Genomic DNA, 12,855 nt, shown 5'->3' with positions numbered 1-12,855 from the left:
TGCCGCCGCCGCCGCTGCTGCTCCTGCTTTCGCTGCTGCCGCTGCTGCCAGCACCCGACGCCGCACCCGCCCCACGGCCCCCAGCGCTGCTGCCCGCGGCTGCGGGGCCCAGTGTGAGCCTCTACCTGAGTGAGGACGAGGTGCGCCGGCTGATCGGTGAGTGGGGCCAACTGGGCCGGGGCGGCGGGTCGGGCCCAGCCCAGACTGCTTCCGGCCGCCGCCGGCAGGTCCGCGCGCCGTGGACCCAGGCGAGCCCCTCCCGCCTCCAGCGCCCCCAGTCACGCTCCGGCCTCTGCTTGCTGTGCTGGCCGGGAGGTGTGGCCCTGCCCGGCCCCCGCCCTGGGTCAGCGGCAGCCCTCCCTCCTTGCCCTCGCTGTCTGGCGTCGCTGGGGATCCCTCGGCTGCCGCGAAAATCCCCCGATCCACGCCTTCCATGCTCCTTGCAGCCTTTTCAGCCCTTCTCTTTATTCCCTGCAGTCAGGCGCCCTTCCAACTTTTTTTCCCTGTCGGTACAAAGTTCTTTTGACCCGTCCTGTGCGTGTCACTCTAGGGCCTTGGGTTTTGGATAGATGAAAACATTTTAGACTAAACTGCAAACCCTTGAGTGTGGTTTTGATGCCCAGCAGAGGCCGCGCTACTGAGCTCATACTTTCTGGTTATCATACTTCAAAGAAATAGAGGTTATAAAGACACCTAATGTTAGTGGCAGCCTCTACATCTTGGGACTGATAAGCCTACTTTTACATAGTGAATAAATCATAGACAACCAGCCTTTTAGCTTCTTCAGTACGTTTTTGACTCTTCTTGTCTTGAGTGTGTTAGATTGGAGTTTGGACTGATCCCGTATTTCTGGGCCACTGGCCTAATTTTAATACCTTGAAAGGAAAGGAGAAATGGCTTTAGGTCAGTTGGTGGTTCTGTTCTTCGTAATTAGCTTTGTCATTTGAGGAAGGATTTAAAAAATGATGGTGTCCTCATGTTGGAACTTTGTGGATTCCGGAAATGACCCCTTAGAGGAAGGTCTGACAGAAATGGCCCCAAAGGCAAAGTTTTTGGTAGTTGCAGATACCTCGACGTTCACTTTCTTTTGTGTATTATCCTAATCTCTTTATTTCATCTCAGGTAATGGTGCATCTGCGTGTTTGAGGGGGAAAGAATCATTCTCTTAAGCATTTATTATGTCAGTCTTTTTTTTTTTTTTACTTGAAGGAATTTCTTGAGGTCTGTTGAGATTGACCCAGTGTTGAAATGGAATTGCTTTTAGCAGACTGTTTAGACATTGTTGCATATATGACTTCGTATTCTTTTACCAAGGAAGAATGCTGTGTTTTGTAATATCGTGCAGTTCTTAATCCTCTTTTTAGTCTATTAGCTGAATTTTAAAACCGAAAATTGGCTTAGTCCTTGAAAGACAATGATGCTTATAAATCACCTTGTATCACATATAATTTAAAAAAATGTAGTGTGTATATGGTTTTGTAAAGGTCTTTTGGTTAAAAGCGCTTATATAATTTGTGACTTTGTTTACATGTATTTGTTCTTTTTCCCTCTCCAGCCAGGAGTGGGGGTGGGGCACAGGGGACCCATAGAGACTGACATTGATTACCTGCAGTGTTGTTGGTGTTGTGTGCCAGGAGTCGATTTCTGACTTCTAGTGATCGTATATGGCAGAGTAGAACCTGCCCCTGAGTGCTTTATAAGCGTTATTTCCTCTCATTTTTCTGTGACCCAGTGAGGTACGCATTATCATCCCCATTTTAGAGATGAGGAAAGCAAGGGTTTAAAGTAACTTGCTCGAGGTAGCATAGTTCATAGTCTTTTTAAAAATCAAACAGTGTTGACATAGATGGCAGTCAATGTTCTACTGAATGAATTGAAAATATTCTGTATATGGAAGTTTGATTATGACATGGTGGAAAAGAAATTGCTAATCAGTGTTTGAAACGGTACATTTGTTACCTTATCCAAAGGTAGACTGAGAACTAATTTTCCTAGCAATATTCCTAGTAGAATCTTTTGATTTATGAGCATCCAGTTTATACGAATAGGCTGTTGGAGGCAGTGGCTTCACTAGGGTTGGTGTCACCGAGTGTGGTAGTAACTCATGGCGTCACCTCCCCCCACCCCGCCATGGACCTCCTCTGGAACCAGACCATATGGAATCTTTAGTAATGTTTTTTGTACTAATGTTACCCTAAATCGTAATTCCCACATATCACTTCTTTTCCTTTAATTGCTACTTCAGTCTCAAAAAAGCTATTGATACAGGTTCACAGATACTAATTATCACAATATTGTAGCTAAAACACCAGAAAATTTGACAAAATCACTGACTATAAAAACATTGGCAGTAACAAAAATATGAGCGCAGACAAAACCACATGATTTGAAGCGTCATTGTAATTGGGTAATAATGAGAGCTCTGACTTGAGAGCAATAGAACATTAAAGAAGTAAATTAGCATGGAGTTTTAACCTTGTAGGTGTATTGATGCATTGTAAGCTGGGCTTTCGAAAAATATTTTTGTTGTTGTAACTAGCTACAGGGATGTTTTCATAAAAAATAATAAATTTCTGCTGAAACACCGCACAAAAATTTTATAGACAGTCGTTTTTTGGTGTCACCCCCTCTGACAGTGTCACCCTGTGCAGTCCACACCCCCACCACCCCTCTAGTGACACCACTGGTTGGAGGGAGGGGAGAGAGGATCACCTCCCACCCCTGAGGCATGAGGGACCTCTAGCATTATTTTCCCTAACGCAAATACAGTTAACTTGTTAAGGATGCCTCTTGACTAGCCATCCTGCCAGATGCAGGTCCTCTCCTTCCATCCTTTCCCATTTCCCCCATACATCCTACGTTTAAAGTATTCCTTGGCTGCCCCTGGATGGGGAAGAGCAACTGAATAGGGCTGAGATGTGTATCAGGCATCCTGAGTTCTCAAAATTTAGTTTCCCACAGAAACTGTTGCGATGTTTAAAGAGTACTTGAAATAGTACTTTTATACCATATTTCTGTATTATCATAGGTTAAATGCCTTCCGAAAACTGGTTTGGAAAACTATCATTTTATAATATTTCTACAACAAAATGCATTTGGAATTCTAAGCCAGAAACTTATACATGAAATTGATAGCAACAACCTTATAAATTGAACTGATTGCCCATAATCTGAGAATAAGTTGTTGTTTTAATCAAATTGATACTTGAACAGAGTTTTAAAAAACATCAAATAGTGCTGTAAGGCTTAAAACAAAAAGAAGCGATCTCTTGCCTTTGGCCTTTTCAGGCTCTACTTTCCAGAGGCAAATACTGTTCCAACTATTTCTTTCTTTCTTTTTTTTAACTTTCATGTTTCTGAATCAATATAGAGAAATATTTCCTAGTAAAATAATTGAACTCTTACCCTCTTTTCTCATATATAGTTACATACCAATTTTTAGTAAAACCAGCGGTGTTTACATTATTATGTACATATTTATTGTTCACTTCTGAGTTAAATAGTAACCTATGGTTATGTTTTCTTTTCCTATACATTTTCTGTTTTTTCCCAGACTAAATAATTGCCTTTTAAAATTTTTAAATTAGTTTTCTATGCATTTATGGCTATATTCTCTCAGTAGTCCAACAGATAGATGTGTTAAAACTATGTTTCATATTTTTTTCCAGGTGCTCAAACGTATCAAATCGTCTCTCAGTTCCACTTGGTTTCTTCGTGGAGACTTCCCCACTCTGGAGCCTCCCATCCTTTTGCTCTAACCTGGACAGTAGGGTTGTTTTTCCTGGGACTTTTTTCATTTTTCTCCTGTCTTGGAGACTTGGTTTCTTGGATCTCCTGTCTTCTATTTTCTTGGTTTCCTTCTTCGTTTTGCTGAAATACGTCCTCAGTAGCTTCCTAAGAAGGAGTGAATGGTAGATAAATTATTTGGAGTCTTGCATATTTGAAAGTATCTATCCTATCCTCACACTTTATAGATGGTTTGGCTGGATTTAGAATATTAAGTTGAAAGTAATTTTTTCTCACAATTTTGATGACATTTTCACAGTTTTCTGGCTTTAAGGGTTTCTGATGAAAAATCCAAAGCCATTCTGATTCCTTTTTGTTTGTTTGTTTGAAGCTTAGGACCTTTTCAGGGGACAGTGGTGGTTCAGTGATAGAATTTTTACCTTCATACTGGAGACCTGGGTTCGATTCCCAACCAATGCACCTCAAGCGCAACCACCACTCGTCTGTCAGTGGAGGCTTGGGTGTTGCAGTGATCCTGAACCGCCTTCGAGCTTCAAGACTCAGATAGACAAGGAAGAAAGGGCTGGTGATCGACTTCCAAAAATTCAGCCAGTGAAAACCCTATAGATTACAATGGCCCGATCCTGTTATGCATGGGGTTGGCATGAGTCCGGGTTGACTCAACAGCAGCTAACAACAGCAGCAGTCCTTTCATTTTCTCTGGTTTCTGAAGTTTTATGTGTCTTTTTTTTTTTTTTTCTTTTTCCTGGCTTAGTGGGCCCATTCAATCAAGAGACTCATATATCTTTCAGTTTCCAGGAATTTTTGTTATTTCTTTGGTAATTTCCTACCCCTCATTCTTTCTGAAACTGCTATTGGTTTGGTTATTGAATCTCCTGGGATCTTTGGATTATCTAGCCTCTCAGTTATTTCTTTGTATTTTGGGGGGAGGGGAGATGTTCTTTAAGTTTTTTCTTCCAATCTTTCATTTAAAAAATTTTAATTGTCATGTTTTTAAATTTTAGAACCTATTTATGTTCTGTTTCCATTTCATAACATCTTATGTATGTCATAACTTTGCTTGTCTCTAAAATGTATGTATTTTTCTAATATTTATATTTAAAAATTTCTTCTGCTTCCTCCAGTGTGCCTGTTCATTCCAGGATCCTTTTTTAAGCTTGTTTTGATCAAAAATATCTAGTGATTCTTGACTTTCTATGTTTAAGAATGAGATGATGAAAATTGATTATGGGAGAGAGAGAGTTTGTGTGTGCTAGTGACTTCCCTTAGAGTGACTTTGTGGACTTTTCATTGAGAGGTCTACCCCAGGTATCAGGGCCTTTACATCTTCTTTGGGGCTAGTCAGTGTCTGCAGAGAAGAAACCTCCAGTCGCCTGCCTCTGGTGTGCCGGTTGATACACCAGCTGCTAGGGTTTGGATTACCTGGTTGGGGGAGGGATGGAAGGTGCCACCATCCAGGCTATTGACTTTGATTTCCCCTGTTCCAGTTCTCCTGCTTCCTTGGTTCAGTTTCTTCAGAAAAAACTTTAGGTCTCTTGCTGGACCTGGAGTACAGCTGCTTTGAATACACCCCTTCAGTGGATCCCCCTTGTTAGATTTGAGCATCAGGACAGCCTTTGGTGGCCCTTGGTGCCTCCGGGGCTGAGGGATGGGCAGTGACATGACCTCTCTTCTGACTGCTTGTCTTGCAAAAGTTTGTTGCAATATGTGATCTGTTGTTGCTTCTTTCCTTTTCTGTTTGACCTTATGATTTAATGTCTTTGTGATGTCTTACTGTCATTTTAGAGGAGTTTTGGGATGGAGTGAGAATAAAGGCTTGTTATTCCACGATGTGTAAATGATAATTAGGATTGAACCGTAACTGTTGAAGAGCTGCTGACCTGTAGTTTTCTGTAATAACAGTATTAAGAAGAGTAGTAGTGGTGATCATAGTAGTAGTAGATACTTTTAGAGGGCTGCTGATGTGTGGTAGTCTTTTCCCGTGTCAGACACAAAGGTAATCTTTGTGTTAGGTAGGTTCTGTTATTTTTATTTTACAGATTAGAAAACAGAGGCTTGGAATGGGTATATCACTGGTCCAGCTTCCTAGTTTGGGATGGAGTCCTGATGGGACTCCTGATGGGAAGTCTGGCTATCAGGGAGACTCCAAGCTTCCCCACCCCACCCCCACTGCAATAAAAAACAAAAAGCCAAACTAGTTGCCAACCAGTGGATTCTGACTTGTGGCGACCCTGTGTGTGTCAGAGTAGAACTCCTCCATAGGCTTTTCAAGGCTGTGACCTTTTGGAATCAGATCACAGGGCTTTCTTCCGAGGTACCTCTGGGTGGGTTCGAACCATCAACCTTTTGGTTAGTAGCCAAGCTCATAACCATTGGAGCTACCCAGGGGCTCCTCCAAAAGTTCTAGAAGCTTTTAATCTCTGTGGCTGCCCTGCATCCCCGGATCCTATTTCATTGCTCTTGTTTACTCTTCTTAACAGGCTGCAATGTTGACATCCATCTACCCATTTTACTAATTTGGACCCTGATTCGGGGTCCTTTGGACAGTGAGTAGAAAGCCAGGTCTTGACTCAGTCCTGCCTGAATCCAGAATCCATAATGCCTCTTTGTCAGCTTTGGAGGAGCTGTGATTAACCAAAATACTCAAGGAGTGGAATCTGCAAGCTTGCCACCACATGTGCTTGTTTGTGGTCTTGATTATTATCTGCTTCCACTCACGTTCTCTATCTAATTGATAATTTTAATATCTCTGAACTCTGTGGAAGTCCGGAACTTGTGAAGTGGTTTGTGCCTGGGTAGTGCCCAAGCTTTGGGAACGAGATGATGGTGGGTGAGGAGTATGGTATAAACTGGTCATAGTGGTGATGGGTGCGGAATCTGTAGGGGTCGGGGATTTATGAGAATAGACTCTCCCTCACATTGGAAATTCACTTTGGATAACTTACTTCTGCTTTGAAATAAATACCCTCAGGAAGAGTTAAGCCTTGTTGTCATTTTATTATTTAATATCAGGAATACTAGTAGAGATCATTGCTTCCCAAATTAATCCAGTAAAAAATTCTGAAGCCAAGTCAGGTGCCATATATTGTGGTAGAAATTAGCGATTCCAAATTATTAGATTTCCTTCCTTGAGGAACTGAGAATACTGTAGGGGAGTCCAACTCATGTTTGTAACATAAGGTAAGAGTTACATTACTAATTGATGTAACTAAGGTATTATAGGACTGATTACTTTTGACTAGGGGGTGAGAAGGGGAGAGAAGCTTGGAGAGTTTAGGGAAGGCATCCCAGAAAAGGAGACATTTGTGCCTTATCTTGAAGGAGGAGTTTTATAGGCAGAAAAAATAGAAGTTTGTTAAGGCAGAGAAAATAGACTGTACAAAGGCATAAAAGTATAGAAACAGATGTGTGTGAAATTGGGGAGTAGGAAAAATCTAATGTGCTGAGAAAAATTGGCAAATCCAGAGAGTGGCAGAATAGAAAGCAGGGGAGGTAGATTGAGGTTGGATTAGGAATTTGAACTTTATTTTATAGGTAATGAAAAGATGTTGAAAATTTTAGGAAAGAAGAATGCACAGTCAAGACTGGGTTATAGAAAAGATAACTGGCCCCGTTGGAAAGGGTCGCTTCGAGACTGAAAAGATGGATCTGAGAAATGGAATAGAGAAGTCAGCCTGCGGCAAAGAGCGGGATCAACTAGGGTAGTTGAAGGAGTGGGATGGATCTGTGAGGAATTTGTAGGGAGTTTGGAGAAGACTTAGTGGAGAAGGCTCAGGGGTTATAGAAAAGGGAGGAATCACAGAAGAATTCAGGTTTTCATATTTGGGCAGCTGAACCAAAGAATCCTTTCTTTTTGGGAGAAGTTGTTGAGAAAAAGGAAAATGAGATGAGCTATGTGTTCTTCTCCTCCCAGCACCTCTCTTCTTAAATCTCAGGGCAAGTGATTGGTGGGGAGGGTGGACGGGGTGTCTTCTCTATCTAGCACAACCTGCCACAGTGACCAGACCCTGAGGGGGTGGGGTACTGGTGGAGGTGGGGTTAGCACTCAGCAGCAAACACTCTAGGAGTTATGAGTGGGGTTGGTGATAATGACACAGCATTAATATGAATCCATGTGTTCCTTGTTGGAAGAGCAAGGCTGAGGCATTGCACAATTGTGGGTTTGAGTTTTTGCCTTCATGCTACACATGTGGGAGAACTCTATCCAATTATGGTTAAACCTGTCTGCTATGAGTCACATCCTGAGTTGACTAGTCAGTTCCGAAGGTGCTGCCTAAAATGATGTTTGGGTTTTAAGGGTAGCTTTAGAAACAGTTGAAACGTGGTTATTTATTTGAGCACCCTAAATTGAGAAGTTCCACAACATTCCTTTTTGGAATTTTGATGCTAGTGTTCTGAAAAAAACTGCCAGCTGTACTAAAAGGAACAAAGAACTTGGACATGAAGCTGAGCAGTTAGCTGCTCTGAAATTATATCGCAGTTAAATGTATGCTTTTTTGGTGTTATTTTTGTTGATGTAAATCAGGTACATTATTTTCTGATCAAAATGTTTTATTTTATTGAATAGTTTTCATTTGTGTAGGATCCTTTAAAATGTTATGTGTCAAAACACGTGTGTAATGGACTGCAACTACCACAGCCTCCACCAGACTGAGTCCAGCACAACTAGATGGTGCCCAGGTACCACCACTGACTGCTTTTACAGGGATCATAATAGAGGGTCCCGGACAGAGCTGGAGAAAAATGTAGAACAAAATTCTAACTCACAAAAAAAGACCAGATTTAACTGGTCTGACAGAGACTGGAGAAACCCTGAGAGTAAGGCCCCTGGACACCCTTTTAGCTCAGTAATGAAGTCACTCCTGAGGTTCATCCTTCATCCAAAGGTTAGACAGGCCCATAACACAAAATGAGACTAAAGGGGCACACCAGCCCAGGGGCAAGGCAGGAGGGGACAGGCAAGCTGGTAACGCATGTATATTGCTGAATTAAATAATAAATGTTTATTTTTCTTTTAATTTTTTTAAATTGTACTTGAGATGAAGGTTTACAGAGCAAGCTAGTTTCTCATTAAACAATTAATACATAGATGTTTTGTGACATTGGTTGCCAGCCCCACGACATGTTAACAGTCTCCCCTTCTTGACCTTTGGTTCCCCATAACCAGCTTTCCTGTCCCCTCCTGCCTTCTTGTCCTTGCCCCTGGGCTAGTGTGCCTGTCTAGTCTCAGACTGTCCTATGGGCCTGTCCAATCTTTGGCTGAAGGGTGAACCTCAGGAGTGACTTCGTTACTGAGCTATAAGGGTATCTGGGGACCATACTCTCGGGACTTTTCCAGTCTCTGTCAGACCAGTAAGTCTGGTCTTTTTTTTTTGTGAGTTAGAATTTTGTTCTCCCTTTTTCTCCAGCTCTGTCCGTGTTGTGGTAGCCGGGCATCATCTAGTTGTGCTGGACTCAGTCTGGTGGAGGCTGTGGTACTTCCGGTCCATTAGTCCTTTGGACTAATCTTTCCCTTGTGTCTTTGGTTTTCTTCATTCTCCCTTGCTCCAGATGGGGCGAGACCAGTGGAGTATCTTAGATAGCCAGTCACAGGCTTTTAAGACCCTAGATGCTACTCACCGAAGTAGAATGTAGGACATTTTCTTTATCAACTATGTTATGCCAGTTGAGCTAGATGTTCCCTGAGACCACGGTCCCCACAGCCCTCAGTCCAGTAATTTGGTCCTTAAGGTTGCTGTGAGTCGAAATTGACTTGATGGCAACAGGTTTAGTTCTGGCTTTTTATGAAGTTTTTATCACCGTGCCTTGGACAAGTTGTGCTGGCTTCCCCAATATTGTGTGCTGTCTTACCCTTCACTAAAGTTGCCACTTACCTATTGCCTATTTAGTGTTTTTCCTTCCCACCTTCTATAACCATCAAAGATTGCTTCTTTTTGTGTGTAAACCTCATCATGAGTTTTTATAGTAGTGGTCTCATACAGTATTTCTCCTTTTGTGATTGACTTATTTCACATAGCATAACCCAGACTCATCCATGTTGTGAGATATTTTGCAGATTCATTATTGTTCTTTTTCATTGCACAGTACTCCATTGTGTATATGTACCATAGTTCGTTTATCCATTCATCTGTTGGTGGGCACCTAGGTTGTTTCCATCTTTTTGCTATTGTGAATAATGCTGCAAGGAACATGGGTGTGCATATGTCTATTCATGTGACGGCTCTTATTTCTCTAGGATATATTCCCAGGAGTGGGATTGCTGGATCGTATGTATTTCTATTTCTAGCCTTTTGAGGGAGTGCCATATCATTTTCCAAAATGGTTGTACTATTTTGCATTCCTGAAGCCTCTCCAACGTTTGTTATTTTCTGTTTTTTTGAGTAATGCCGGTAATGTTGGTGAGATGGTATTTCATTGTGGTTTTGATTTGCGTTTCTCTAATGGCTAGTGATTGTGACCATTTCCTCATGTATCTGTTAGCTGCTTGAATGTCTTCTTTGGTGAAGTGTCTGTTCATATCCTTTGCTCATTTTTTAATTGGATTATTTGCTTTTTTATTGTAGAGGTATCGGATTTTCCTGTAGATTTTGGAGAGTAGAACTTTGTTGGATTTGTCATAGCCAAATTTTTTTCCCCAGTCTGTACGTTCTCTTTCTACTGTTTTGGTGAAGTGTTTTGATGAGCATAAGTGTTTAAATTTTGGAAGATCCTAGTTGTCTGGCTTATCTTCTGGTGTTTGTGTATTGTTAGCTATGGTTTGTATCCTCTTCATGCCGTGTATTAGGGCCTCTAGAGTTGACTCTATTTTTTCTTGTATGATCTTTATAGTTTTGGGTTTTATATTTAGGTCCTTGATCCATTTTGAATTTGTTTTTGTGTGTGGTGTGAGGTATGGGTCCTGTTTCATTTTTTTGCAGATGGACATCCGGTTTTGCTGGCACCATTTGTTAAAAAGACTGTCTTTTCCCCCATTTGATGGACTTTGGGCCTTTGTCAAATATCAGGTGACTGTAGGTGGATGGATTTACATCTGGGTTCTCAATTCTGTTCCATTGGTCAATGTATCGGTCATTGTACCAGTACCAGGCTGTTTTGACTGCCGCAGCTGTGTAGTAAATTCTGAGGTCAGGTAGCACAAGTCCTCCTACTTTCTTTTTCTTCAGTAGTGCTTTACTTATCCGGGGACTCTTCCCTTTCCACATAAAGTATTAGTTCCACATAAAGATTAGTTTTTGCTTTTGATTGTATTCCACATCGTTCTCAGGGTTTCTTCATTTTTCTTTGTTCTTTTTTCTGATTTTTCCTCAAACAATGATGTCGTATCCAAGGATTTGTCTGGTTTTGCTGATCCTGTCTTCATTGTTTCAGATTTGCTCCTAAAACTTTCTATTGTGCTGTCCATTTCTGAAATCTTGTTTATCTTTTGGATTTTTAATTGCTGTTTTTGTATGCTTTCTAGCTGTTTATTTATTTTGATGTTTTGTTCCTGTGTTATTTTCCTGGTTTCTTCCATTGTTTTGTCTGTCTTTTCCATGATTTTGTCTGTATTTTCGATGATCTTGTCTATTTTTTCCTTACTTTTGTGTGCATTTTCCTCTGGGAGAACCCTGAATATTAGAATTCTGAATTCCCTATCAGGTAGTTCCAGTGCCTTTTCTTTTAGCAGAGGATCATCTGGTGTTTTATTTTGGTTGCTTTCTAGAGCCATCCTCTCCTGTTTTTGTATATGTTTTGACATTGTCTGCTGTCTCTGGGACATTCAAGAATTATTTTCATTGATTGTAAATTTGCTTGTTTCATCCTGCTTTTTTGTTTTATTTGTTTATGACTGGGCAGGTGTGCTGGATGTGTTTTGTTGCTTGCTCGCATGTGGACATGATGTTTCTCACCACCTTGTCCAGGTGGGCAGGGCCTGTCACTCAGCTGTGGTGTGGCAGGGTGGGTCCATTGTGGGGGAGCAGGGATGGGTAGTTTGCGGCATGAACTGGGGTGACGGGGCGAGGCTGGAGGGCAGTGCAGGGTAGGGTCCAGGGGACCGCGTTGCTATTGCTCAGGGGCATGGCACACGGTGCAGATAGGAAGAAGGGAAAGGAAAGGATGTGATACGCAGATCTAAGTGGATGATGGAAGAAAAGAGAGAAACCAAGGCAAAAAGAAAGCCAAAAATGAAGTAAAAAAAAGAAAAAAAAGAAAAAAATTGTGGTGCGGTAGGATTCAGCTGGTGGGGGTGGGGCAGACCTGGCGAGGCCATGTGCTGGTGACTCTCTAGCCAAGCAGTGAGGCTCAGCCTGTTGAGAAGCAACATGATGGCGCATGGAGCTAGGTGGGCAGGAGAAAGGAAAGAAAAGGGGAAAGAGAGTGAAGAAACCAACAATCAAACAAAACATAAGTAAATAAAAAAACAAATAAAAACAGCAACACAAAAAAAGCATGATGGTGGGGATGCTGGCCATTGGGGGCAGGGCAGAATTGGAGTGGTAGTGAGCTGAGGTCTCTTTTGCTGGGTGGCATGGCACAGCCCGTCAGGAAGGGGCAGACGCAGCACAGGGCCTAGTGGGATGGTGAAGGAAAAGGAGAAGGGGAAAGATAAAAAATATGGCGCTGAGGGAACTGGTCTGTGGGGGCAGTGCAGACCTGGGGAGGCTGTGTGCCTGAGGCTCTCCAGCCGAGCGTTACAGCACAGCCCACCAAGAAGTTAGGGGTGGTGTATGGGGCTAAGTGGATGGGAGAAAGGAAAGCAAGGAAGAGAGAGAGGAAAAAAAAACAAAAAAAAAAAACCAAAAGAAACAAACAATAAATAAAATGGCACTGAGGAAGCTGGTTGGTGACGGCGGCACAGACCTGCGGAGGCCATGTTCAGTGACTCTCCAACCGAGCTGTGCAGCATGGCCCCTCCGGAAGGGGCGGGAGCAGTGCTCATGGCTACGTGGGTGGGAGAAAGGTAAGGAAGGAAAGGAGAGAGCAGAAACAGAAAAAAAAAAGAAAAGAGAAAGAAAAAAAAAGAATAAAGCAAAACAAAAAATCACAGCTCATCAAGAAGGGGAGAGGATGGCACATGGGGCTAGCTGGGTAGGAGAAAGGAAAGGACAGAAGGGAGAGAGAGAGAAG

The 12,855-nt window shown here is 42.2% G+C and overlaps 1 protein-coding gene across 1 annotated transcript in view; it reads left to right on the top strand.

Moving 5' to 3' along the window:
• Positions 1-7: 7 nt before the first annotated feature.
• The window catches only part of RYK (receptor like tyrosine kinase), a 164,356-nt gene continuing 151,508 nt past the window's right edge, over positions 8-12,855 (top strand). Inside the window, exon 1 of the mRNA XM_004381414.1 lies at positions 8-156. The gene's annotated coding sequence lies outside the window, so the exon portion shown is untranslated. The remainder of the gene's footprint in view (positions 157-12,855) is intronic.

Source organism: Trichechus manatus, unplaced genomic scaffold (genome assembly GCF_000243295.1).
Source record: "Trichechus manatus latirostris isolate Lorelei unplaced genomic scaffold, TriManLat1.0 scaffold00084, whole genome shotgun sequence".
Taxonomy (NCBI): domain Eukaryota; kingdom Metazoa; phylum Chordata; class Mammalia; order Sirenia; family Trichechidae; genus Trichechus; species Trichechus manatus.
The sequence above is the reverse complement of the archived record's forward strand: the minus strand, read 5'-3'. Positions and strand labels throughout refer to the sequence as shown.